At 34.8% G+C, this 13,087-nt stretch overlaps 1 pseudogene; it reads left to right on the top strand.

Moving 5' to 3' along the window:
- The first annotated feature begins 12,761 nt into the window (after positions 1 to 12,761).
- On the top strand, positions 12,762 to 12,846 carry LOC115932067 (uncharacterized; annotated as a pseudogene).
- Positions 12,847 to 13,087: the final 241 nt, after the last annotated feature.

Genomic DNA, 13,087 nt, shown 5'->3' with positions numbered 1-13,087 from the left:
CTTGGCGGCTGTAGGGTCGGGCTCTGGGGCTGGAAAGCCCGCCCTTCCTTCCTTCCTTCCTTCCTTTTGCTGTTGTTTGAATTTCTTGTATTTTGTGGATACTAGGCCCTTACCAAATGAATAATTTGGAAATATTTTCTCCCATTCTGCAGATTGTCACTTCACTCTGTTGATTGTTTCCTTTGCTGAGCAAATAAAGCTTTTTAGTTTAAGATAGTCCCATTTGTCTATTTTTGTTTTTGTTGCCTGTGCTTTTGGGGTCTTAGCCATAAAATCTTTGCCTTAACAATGTCCTGAGGCATTTCCCCTGTGTTTTCTTCTGGTGGTTTTATAGTTTCAGGTCTTACATTTAAGTCTTTATTCTGTTTTGATTTTATTTTTGTATATGGTGAGAGATAGGAATCTAGTCTTATTCTTCGGCATGTGGATAGCAAGTTTTCACAGCACCATATTTTATTTTATTTTAGTGCATCATACTGTACTTGATTTATTGACATTAGTTAGTGATTTATTGGACAAAGGCCAGACCTTTTGTTTTTTATTAAGCACCTTCCACAGTACAAACTGTCATGAATAATATCTGTACAACTTAACAGTTTCAGTAGCTGTTCAGATACAAATTGATTTCAAACATAACTGGCAAACATAATTAAAGTCACAGTTAGACTACCCAAGTGCTATAAAACATTAATATATCAGTAATTTACAGTGTTCAATTATGGTTGGTAAAATTAAGTTGGAGTATGGCTGGGAATTACTATTATAATCCCAGAAAGTCAGAAGTTTTTAGACACCAAAGCATCCTGCTATAAATTAGTAGGCACAATTTAAAGGTTGTATGCATATTCAAAGGCCATGATCTCTCGAGGAACTTGTATATTAAACATGCAAAACAACAAAAAATATATTCATTCAGAAAGAATTTCCTTCTCCCCTCCCCCATTACTTTCCCTGGGCTCTTCTAACCTATCTGATATTAAAGCTGTAAGATAAGGCATGAATAAAGTTAAATGACTTTCACATCCACCTTAGAAATGAAGGCTTAGTTTTTATTCTTTGAGACTCACCTTTTCAAAAGCAGAAATTAACTTAGTAAAATGTGAGAGGAGAAGATGTACTTTTAAAATAAGGAAAATAAAAAATGAAAAAGCGAAGCCAATCCAACAACCAAATCACATACACACACATTGATCCCACACTGTTTTCAATGCAAAGGACAAAGTAGAGCCCAATGACCTTCCAAATAGTAGTAGAGCCAGCTCCTTTTATTGAACAGCGTGTCCTATCCCTAATGTATGTTCTTGTGCCTTTGTCAAAAATCGGTTGGCTGTAAATGTGGACTTATTTCTAGTTTCTCTCTCCTGGTCCGTGTGTCTGTTGTTATACAAATACTAGGACGTTTGCTTCCTGTGGCTTTGTAGTATATTTTGAAGTCAGGTGGCGTGACGGGCCTCCAACTTTGTTCTGTCTGCTCAGTATTGCTTTGGCTATTTGGGGTCTTTCGTGGTTCCACACAAATTTTAGGATTGTTTTCTCTATTTCTGTGAAGACTGTCATTGGCATTTTGATAGCAGTTACATTGAATCTACATTTTGCTTTGGGTAGTATGGATATTTTAACAATATAATTCTTCCATTCCTTGCAGATGGGATGTTTTTTCCATTTGTTTGTGTCATCTTCAATTTCTTTCAATAATGTTTTGCAGTTTTCCTTAGATATCTTTCACTCCCCTGGTTGAATTCATTCCTAGATATTTTATTTTTTTGTAGCTATTATAAATGGGATTGCTTTCTTGATTTCTTTTTCAGCTACCTTGTTGTTGGTGTATAGAAATGCTTCTGACTTTTGCATGTTGACTGATTTTGTATCTTGCAACTTTACTGTGTTGATCAGTTCTGAGAGTTTTTGGTAGAATCTCTACATTTTTCTAGATATAAGATCATGTAATCTTCAAAGAGGGGGCAATTAGACTTCCTCTTTTCTGATTCGGAAAATCTTTATTTCTTTCTCTTGCCTGATTGCTTTAGACAGAACTTCTAGCACTGTGTTGAATAGGAGTGGTGAAAGAGAGCATATTTGTTTTGTTCCAGTTCTTGGAAGAAAGGCATTCAGCTTCTCCCCATTCAGTATAATGTTAGCTGTGGGTTTGTCATATATGGCCTTTGTTATGTGGAAATATGTTCCTTCTATGCCTAATTTGTTGCCAGTATTTATTATGAAAGGATATTGAATTTTATCAAATGCTTTTTCTGCATCTATGGAGATGATCATATGGTTTTTTTGTTTTTTATTCTGTTGATGTGATGTATCACATTTATTGATTAGCATATGTTTTATGCAGCAGGAGCTCCTGGGCTCATGATAGAATGATGGAATTTTAGATCACATGGAATTTTAAACATAATTACATTTTATAATCATTTCAACCTAGAAGGAGATAATTATGAGAAAGATTAGATCAGTTATGAACAAAATAAAGAAACCATAATTTTCTTTGCAATTTGGCTATGATTTAAACACAATATATAATTTTCTGTGTAGCATGTGAAAGGATGTGGAACACATTTGCTCATATGGTAACATAAAAAAAACCCCACCCCTCAGATGTTATAAAACTCTTACTCATTTATGAAACTACTGAAGAATGGTAGTTGCAAGAAAAGTCCAGAAGGACCAATTTTCAGAGAGGGGAGCCCTTTGTGAGTGACCGTTAAGCAGTGGCAGTTTGTGGAGGCAAAGGCGGAGAAGAAAGCCTGCCAAAGACTGAGATAGATGAGCTATTGGCACTTTGGTGGCCAGGCAGGGACATTGGAGTCTAGAAGACTCCCAAATGCAGCAATAATATACTTAACTTAGAAATGCTTTCTGGCGTCCCACTCCCATTTTACTGAGAATAGGGTGGGGCTAAAAAGCAGAAACGGGCCGGGCGCGGTGGCTCACGCCTGTAATCCCAGCATTTTGGGAGGCCGAGGCGGGCGGATCACGAGGTCAAGAGATCAAGACCATCCTGGCTAACACGGTGAAATCCCATCTCTACTAAAAATACAAAAAAAAAAAAAAAAAAAAAAAAAAAATTAGCCAGGCGTGGTGGCGGGCGCCTGTAGTCCCAGCTGCTGGAGAGGCTGAGGCAGGAGAACGGCGTGAACCCAGGAGACGGAGCTTGCAGTGAGCCCACACCGCGCCACTGCACACTCCAGCCTGGGTGACAGAGCGAGACTCCGTCTCAAAAAAAGAAAAAAAAGAAAAAAGCAGAAACAACTTTCTAGTCTTACGTATTCTTGTGTTGCCTGGGAACAGAGTTCTGCTCCTAGTGATTCAAAAGGTAAAACGCAGGTCCAAGACACACTAGGCTCCAGGATTGAACGTTGATAAGATCAAAGACATTAGGCTTTGGAGGCCGGGCGCAGTGGCTCATGCCTGAAATCCCAGCACTTAGAGAGGCGAGGCGGGCGGATAACAAGGTCAGGAGTTCGAGACCAGCCTCACCAATATGGTGAAACCCAATCTCTACTAAAAAATACAAAAATTACCCGGGCATGGTAGCAGGCACCTGTAATCTCAGATATTCAGGAGGCTGAGGCATGAGAATCACTTGAACCTGGGAGGCGGAGGTTGTAGTGAGCCGAGATCGCACCATTGCACTCTAGTCTGGGCAATAAGAGCGAAACTCCGTCTAAAAAAAAAGAAAAAAGAAATTAGGCTTTTGTAGAATCAGCTGTGGCATCAGGAGGAAAGCCTAACCAGTGATGAATTCAATCTTAAAAACTGCTGCTTAGTTCAAGATTAACCTGATACTCAGTGAAATATGAATAATCACTTTCCTACTTTGGCAGCCACACATAGAAGAGATTGCGCATGCCTGGAAATAAAAACAAAGCAAAAGAGTTGCATAACTCAGTCTTCACTGTTATCCATGTACTACGTTCAGTATACCATAAAACATGACCACAGATGTAAACACTGTGTTCAGTATGACATAAAACATGACCACAGATGTAAAAAAAAGGGACCCATAAGAAAATCAACAAATCAAAAGAAACAAATTCACAGATAACCCAGACATTGGAACTGACAGAAAAGGATTTTAAAAACCAGTATTATAAATATATTTGGGAAATTATAAGATGAAATGAATGGATGAATATATGAAGAATCTTGTAAAATAAATAAAAATTAGAAAAGAAACTCATAGAATGAATTCTGAAAAACAAAAACATACCTGGTGGCCTTAACAGCAGAACAAGCAATGCAGAAGGAAGAGTCAATTGTCTTGAAGAAAGGTCAATAGAAATCATCCAAAATAAGACATAGAGAAAAAATACTGAAATATTTATAAATCTATACAGTGTCTACAACTTTTTAAAATAATAATTAGACTCGGGCAGAAATAATCTTTTAAGAAATAATGACCAAATTTTCCCCAAATTGAAAAATATTAATCTATAAGTTCAGAAATCCTAGTGAATTTCAAACAGAATAAATACAAAGAAACTATGCCATGGCATGTCATAGTCAAACTGCTGACAGAGCAAAGCATAGAGAAACTTTTCAGCATAGATAAGCTGCTGAAAACCAATGATAAGATAATTTTAAAAACAACCATGAAAAAAGACAGCACATCCAGGGGAACAATGGGAAGAATGGCAACTGACTTCTTATTAGAAATGGAAGCCAGAGAAGAGGGAATAAAACACATCTTTAAATTACTAAGAACAAACAAGCAAGAAGAAACAACCCATCAACTTAGAATTCTATTTGCAGCAAAAATATCCTTTACAAATAAAAGTGAAATAAAGACATTTTGAAAATGAAAATGAAAGTGCAGGGAATTTGTTGCCTGTAGACCTACTAAGAAATGCTAAAAGCAGTCTGTCAAGATGAAGAGAAATAATACAAGTTATAAACTCAGATATAAAAGAAGGATGGAAAAGAATTGAAAATAGTAAATAAGTGGAATACTTTATAATAATAAATTAATCAGTTCACAAAGAAGAAATAAAAATTATAAATGGCAATGCACTTAATAATATTTCAAATTTAATGATAAATAAAAACAAAGTAAAAATTAAATCACAAACATGGTTGGAGATTTTTAACACACCTTCTTTCAGCAACTGATAAACTGAACAAAAATCAATAAAGATATAGAAGATTTGAACAATACTACCAATCAATATGGCCTGATATACACCTATTGAACATTACATCTAATAACTTCTGAATATATGTGTTCTTTTCCTGCACACATAGGACATTTACCATGGTAGACCACATGCTGAGCCATAAAAAAGTCTAAATAAACATGAAAGAACTGAAATCACTGAGTATGTTCTCTGATCACAATGGAATTGAATTTAGAATCAATAACAATAAGAAATCTAAAAAATACTCAAATATTTAAAAATTAAGCAACACAATTCTAAATATTTCATGGATTAGTAAAGAATTCAAAAAAGAAATTAGAAAACATTTTTAAATAAATGATAATAAAGACAAATAAAGACACAATGTATCGAATTATGCGAGACACTTTAAACGTGGTGAAAACAGGAACTTCAGAGCTTCAAATATTAATGTTATAGAACAACAAGAAGGAATGTTTAATATCAGTGAGCTAACTTCCACCTTAAAAAGCAAGAACAAAAAGAGCAAAGTAAACCCAACATAAATAGGAGATAATAATAAAGATAAAGAAGAAATCAATAAAACAGAAAACAAACAATAGAGAAAATAAATAACGCCAAATGTTTAGTTTTGAGATTAATAAAATTGATAGCTTCCTAGCAAGAATGATCAAGAAAAAAGAGAAAAATAACAAACTACCAGTATTAACAATAAAAAAGAATATTATAACAAATCTTGTTATTAAAGAGATAAGTTGAAAATTTAATGAAAAAATTTATACCAATATATTTGAAAATGTACTTTTAAATGAAAAAAATCCTTAATGAACTCAATTTACTGAAAGTGAGACAGAAAGACAGAACATTTGAATAGCTCTATGATGATAATTTGTTATTAAAATAACAAATACATAGTAAGTAATAAGTATGATAAAGCAAAAATAAAATAATAAATAACAAATATTAACATATTTTGTTTTAAAAACCCCTCTTATAAAGAAAAAGCATCACCCAGAAGGCTTAGTGAATTCTATCCAACATTTAAAGAAGAAAAAATATCAATCTTACTTAAAATCTTACTTTAGGAAGATAGCATATTCCTAATACTGAAACTTTATAAACAAATTACAAGAAAAGAAAATTCAGAATAATATTACTCATAAAGTTAGACACAAACATCTTTAAATAGTTTAATAAAATCTAGCAATATATAAAAGGTTATTAAATCATGATTATGTGGGGTTTATCACAGAAAAGAAAGATTGTCTTAATATTTGAAAATTAAAGTGTAATTAATCTCAATAATTTGCCGATACTTTATTCCTATATTCTCCTATATTTTGTTCCTATATAATTCCTATATTCAAAATATAGGAGAATGTAGAGAATTATAGAAAAATAATCATGTGTTTATTAGAACAGATAAACAGAAGTTACGAAACGTTCAACATCTGTTTATGACAAAAAGCTACTAGTAAATTAGAAATAAAAAGGAATTTCCTCAATTTGACAAAAAGCAACAACAAAAAGTTATAGCTAACATAACACTTAATGGTGATATTGTACACTTTTCTTATGTTGGGAAAAAGGCAAGAATGTCTGTGCTCTGCACATCTATTCAGCACTGTACTGGATGTCCCAGTCTCATTAGTTAAGAATTAATTAGGCAAAGACAAGAAGTTAAAGTCATAAACTGGAAAATAATAAGTCTACTACATTTATTTGTAGGTGACATAATCATTGTCTATACAACAAAGAACATTTAATTCCATTCTATGCTTTTTACTCAGTCCCTAGCCTGCATAGTTAGTATACAATTTGCAAAGTTGGTAAGAGAACCAAATTAGCAATATGGTAATCCAATTCAGGACAAAGGACAATCATAGAAATTTGATTAGAAATGCATTAATGTGTTAACAAGCTACCTTTGCTCTATCTAAAACTTTAAATAAATATGAATAGCAGCAAAACCAACACAAACTATGACTTATAATGGATTATAATGGATAAAATGTCATATAGAAACATTGAAATCAATTTGGAAATCTGGAAAAATTGAATTTTTAAGAAATAATGGGTACAAAAGAAAACTCACAAATGCAAACCCTTTGTATAGGTGAAATTCATATTTGATTCACCAATTAGTTTTTTTCACCATGAATAATTTTTTTCATATGAAAAAGACTTGATGCTAATGAATATACTTTTAATACAACAAAGATAAAATGAGAAAACATTATTTAACTTTGGTTTTATAATAATTAACTTGGCTTTATGGAATTCATTTGGTATACTTTAATTTGGAGATTTAAGTAAACAGTGACTCCAGGAGGCTAGAGAAATTAGGATTTTTAGATTACAGATGCAATATGGAGATCTCATTTAATAATGACGGTAACTTTGAGATAAAATACGGGGGAAGTAGCCCAGAGGCAGGTAAAATCCGCCATATACAGTGAGGTCTTATCTACAAAGCTCTCCACATCAATATAGTTTACTTACAAGTACCAAATTGAGTTTGTCTGCTCTTCTGAAAGTGATGAGTTAAGATAAGGGTCCCAACAGATGAACAGCTGTTACTGCAGGTGAGTGTTCTACATCAGGCACGGGATTTTCAACTCATAATGGAGTGACGTTGAACCACACAAAATATTATGAGGATTTTCCCTTGAAACCATTGAAGAGCTGTAACATGATGCTTGTGAATGTCACCACTAGGTGGCACTGAAAGTTAAACAGTTATTGAACAGGCTGTGGAATATTGAAGTTTTCCTATGGAAAACAATTTGATTTTCTATTTTGTGTCTATATATTCTTCATTTGACCTTAAAACATAGTAGTAGCAGACATCTCTTGTACCGTGCCTTACACCTCAGCCCATTTGTTTTCCTCCAGCCCTTGGTGAGGCTCTTGGTTACAGAACCTCAGCTCAGCTCACTGCATATCCGCTGCTTTTTTGCACTAAGTCTTTATTCACAATGTGGTTGGGACACCTGTGAGAAGCTACTTAGCATTTATGAATGCTCAAAACTGCAAGTGTGGGGGAATTAAGACCCAATGGGCAATCCGTGACTATTAGGGGATGGGAGTCAGGGCTTTGTGTTCCTCCCATACCCCTCAGGTGGACAATTCTGAGGCAAGATCTTCATTGCTCATCAGAGGATTCCGGTGAGGTCAGATCCAGTTTTCCATAGTGGCGACCAGCTTGATAGCACCACTCTATTGACTTTCTCTCCTTTCTTGTTTTATTCTTTCCAATATATTAGCCTTAGTATCTGATAACATGCCCCAAAGTAAAGTCATTTATAAGCACCCCACGTGAATATAGTTTACTTTGGCTTTCTCTCCTTTCCTGTTTTAGAGTCGGCTTCCTGTAAGAAACCCAAGCATAACCTACTACCCTGATAAAGAACATTTTCAGCACCCAGAACTCTCCTTCATGGCTCCTTTTCCCATTCAACGCTCTTCAAAAGAGAACTAATAATCTATTAGTTCTGTTTTTGAACTTCACATTACTGGAATCTTGGCCAGTACTATTTTTTGTTTGCCTTCGTAATTTCTTTTTTCTTTTCTTTTTTTTTTTGAGACAGAGTCTCGCTCTGTGCAGTGGTGTGATCTTGGCTCACTTTAGCCTCAACCTCCCGAGTAGCTGGGATTACAGGTGGGTGCCACCATACCCGGCTAATTTTTGTATTTTTTGTAGAGATGGGGTTTCACCATGTTGCCCCAGCTTGCTTTCTTTCATTCAACATTATTTCTGTGAGATTTATCCATGTTGTGGCATGTAGCAGTAGTTCACTCTTTTTCATTGTGGTGTAGTATTCCATTGTGTAAAATGTACCACAATTTATCCATTGTACTTTGGGTAGTCATTTGAATTGTTTCCAGATTTTAGCTATTTTTAATAATGTTGCTTTAAATACTTTTGTACGCGTGTTTTTGTGAACATAAACACTCCTATCTTTTGTGAATAAACATAGAAATAAAATTGCTTGGTGATAGTTTAGAAATATTGCTTACATTTAATAGATACTGGAGAACAGTTTTTCATAATGGTTACACCAGTTTTGCCTTCCATCTTTTCTGCATCTTCGCCAATATTTGGTGTTACTAACTCTTAACTTTTGCCACTCTGATGGGAGTGTAGTGTATCTAATTGTTGTTTTAGTTCATATTTCCCTGTTGATGAAGGGTACTTAACATGTTTTTATATGCAGTTTAACCATTTGGATATATTCTTTTGTGAAATGCCTGTTTAGGTTTTTGGTTTTTATTTTGGGATGGGGGGTGTCTATGTTTTCTTTATTTGAAGTTCTTTATATTTTGTGGGTACTAGTTCTTTGCTGGATACATGTATTGTGATTATATATCTATGTACATATTTTTTTCTTTACCAATCTCTAGTTTTCCTTTTACTCTCTTAAAGCTATATTTTGATAAAAAGATTTTCTTCTTAATGGGATATAGTTTATTGACATTTTTCTTTATGGTAATTGTTATTTACTTGAGTAAATTATTTACTCTTACTCCAAGGTTATGAAATATGCTCCTTTATCAGGGACTCTCAACTTGAGTGGTCATCAGAACCACCTGGAAGGCTTTTTAAAGATCACTGGGTCTGGAGTTTCTAATTCTTTGGTTCAGGGATAAATCCAGGAATTTGTATTTCTTACTGTTCTCCAGATGATGGAATGGAGGATTGGTATTAGATCTTCTTTAATGTTTGGTAAAGAATTCAGCTGCGAAGCCATACGGTCCTGGGGTTTTTTTTTTTCTTTTTTTTTTGAAGAGACATTTAATACTCGTTCAATATCCTTACTTGTTATTGGTCTATTCAGATTTCTGATTTCTTCATAATTCAAGTCTTATTGGGTTATGTGTTTCTAGGAATTTATTTCTTCTAGGTCATCTAACTTCTTGTCGTATAGTTGTTCATAGCAGTCTCTTATGATCCTTTGTATTTCTGTCTTATCAGTTGTAATTGCTCCTCTTTTTTTTTTTTTTTTTTGTGAAACTGAGTCTCACTCTTTTGCCCAGGCTGGAGTGCAATAGTGTGATCTCGGCTCACTGCAAACTCTGCCTCCCAGGTTCAAGCGATTCTCCTGCCTCAGCCTCCCCAAGTAGCTGGGATTACATACGCCCGCTGCCTCACCCGGCTAATTTTTGTATTTTCAGTAGAGATGGGGTTTCACCATGTTGGACAGGCTGGTTCTTGAAATCCTGACCTCAGGTGATCCACCCGCCTTGGCCTCCCAAAGTGCTTGGATTACAGGCGTGAGCCACCATGCTCAGCCTCTTTTTTATTTTTTAGATGAAGTCTTGCTCTGTCGCCCAGGCTGAAGCATAGTGACACAATCTCAGCTCACTGCAACCTCTGCCTCCCAGGTTCAAGTGATTCTCCTGCCTTAGCCTTCTGAGTAGCTGGAATTACAGACACCTGCCATGACGCCCAGCTAATTTTTGTATTATTAGTAGAGACTGGGTTCTTCCATGTTGGCCAGGCTGGTCTCAAACTCTTGCCCTCAAGTGATCCGCCTGCCTCTGCCTCCCAAAGTGCTGGGATTCCAGGTGTGAGCCTCCTGTTTCATTTTTTATTTTATTTATTTGAGTCTTCTTTCTTGCTCTCTCTCTCTTTTTTTTTTTACTTAGTATATCTAAGGGTTTGTCAATTTTGTTTAGCTTTCCAAAAAACCAACTCTTAGTTTAGTTGAACTTGTCTGTTGTTTTTCTAGGTGTTACTTTGATTTTTGTTATGTCTTTCCTTCTGCTAACTTTGGGCTTATTTTGTTCTTCTTTTTCCAGTTTCCTTGAGGTGTAGCATTAGGTTGTTTATTTTAGATCTTTCTTCTTTTTGGATGCAGGAATTTATTCCTTTAAACCTCCTTCTTAGAACTCTGTTTTGCTGCATCCTATACATTTTGGTATGTTATGTTGCCATTTCCATTTGCCTCAAGATATTTTTAAATTTTCTTCTTAATTTCTTCTTTGACTCAATAGTTATTCAGGACCATAATGTTTAATTTCCACATATTTGTTAATTTTCCATAATGTATTCCGTTATTGCTTTCTAGTTTTATTCCGTTGTAGCCAAAAAGATAATTGTTATAATTTCAATCTTCTTAAATTTATTAAGACTTCTTTTGTGGCCTGGCATATAATCTATTCTGGAGAATTTTCTATATGTATTTGAAAATAATATGTATTTCGTTGCTGTTGGGGGGAATGTTCTATATATTTCTGCTAGGTCTATTTGGTCTAAAGTGTAGTTCAAGTCCAGTGTTTCCTTATTATTGTTTTACGTCTGGATGGTATGGCTATTGTTGAAAGTGGGTTATTGAAATCTTCCACTACTATTGTGTTGCAGTCTGTGTCTCCTTTTAAATCTATTAATGTTTACTTTATATATTTAGTTGCTCCAATGTTGGGTGCATATATATTTACAATTGTTATATCCTTAAGGTGAATCAATCCCTTTATCACTCTATAATGACCTTCTTTGTCTCTCATCATAGTTTTTTTTACCTAAGGTCTATTTTGGCCGAAATAAGTATAGCTACTTATGCTCTCCTGTGATTTCCATTTGCATGGAATATCTTTTTTCATCCCTTTACTTTCAGTCTATAAGTGTCCTTTAAGGTGAAGCAAATCTCTTCTAGGAAACATATTGTTGGGTAGTTTTTTTTTTTTTTTTTAAATCCACTAAGCCAGTCTATATGTTTTAAATGGGAAATTGGATCTACTTACATTCAAAGTTATTATTGGTAGGTTAAGACTTATTGCCGCCATTTTGTTAATGGTTTTCTGGTTGGTTGTAATGTCTAGCAATTTGAGATTGGATGCTAAACATTATGAATTTTGTGTTGTTAAGCTCAAGATTTTGTTTTCTTATTTTAAAGTGTTGGACTTTGTTATGGCATGCTGTTAAATTATTTAAGGACCAGATTGAGCTTTACAAGGCTTGTTTTGAAGCTTTATTAGGGTAGGTGTAAAATAGTCTATTTTGAGGCTATGTCATCATATTACAAGTCATTATGCTCTTGGAGTTATTATTGAATGCCCTGGCTATTCCATTAAGACTCCCCACTCTGATTATTCAGAATTCAAAAATTTTCCTACTCTGTGTGAGTTCAGGGGATTTTTCAGCTCATGAAAACTTAGTCATTCTTTGCCATGCCTTGTGAAATTTTGTAGTATGTGTGGACAGCTTTGTGTTTGTCAACAGACTCAAGGGAAGTCCTATGCGGTCTTTGTGTACCTAAGTGCCCCTTTTCTAGTACATTGTTTTACAAATTACAGCCACCACAGCCTCCCCAAACTCCCTCTCTATCTCCTTAACTCAGCATGCATGTCATGCTGTCTTTGAGACTCTTTGTCCTCCAACATAGTAGTCTGGAAAGTGCATCTGTGCATTGAACTACAGCTGTCACATGGCTGATTTTGTTTGTTTCTATTCGCTAATGGATCATGGTTAATATCTGAAAACAGTTGTTTCATATTTTTTGTCATTTCCTAGTTGTTTATAGTGGGAAGTTAAGTCCAGGTCTAATTAGTTCATCATGGCTGTAAGCAGAATTCTGCATAAACTTTACAGGAGTAATTGGTGGCCAAAAAATCGTTTCTTTTTAAAAGCAACTATTTAAGACTATACTTTCAGGGATCATTTCTATAGTTTGTGACTAGAGAAGTTTCTCTGAACGTGTAGAGCACTGAATTTCTTCACAGAATTGGAAAAAAACTACTTTAAAGTTCATATGGAACCAACAAAGAGCCCGCATCGCCAAGTCAATCCTAAGCCAAAAGAACAAAGCTGGAGGCATCACACTACCTGACTTCAAACTATACTACAAGGCTACAGTAACCAAAACAGCATGGTACTGGTACCAAAACAGAGATATAGATCAATGGAACAGAACAGAGCCCTCAGAAATAACGCCACATACCTACAACTATCTGATCTTTTACAA

Source organism: Gorilla gorilla, chromosome 1 (assembly GCF_029281585.2).
Source record: "Gorilla gorilla gorilla isolate KB3781 chromosome 1, NHGRI_mGorGor1-v2.1_pri, whole genome shotgun sequence".
Taxonomy (NCBI): domain Eukaryota; kingdom Metazoa; phylum Chordata; class Mammalia; order Primates; family Hominidae; genus Gorilla; species Gorilla gorilla.
The sequence above is the reverse complement of the archived record's forward strand: the minus strand, read 5'-3'. Positions and strand labels throughout refer to the sequence as shown.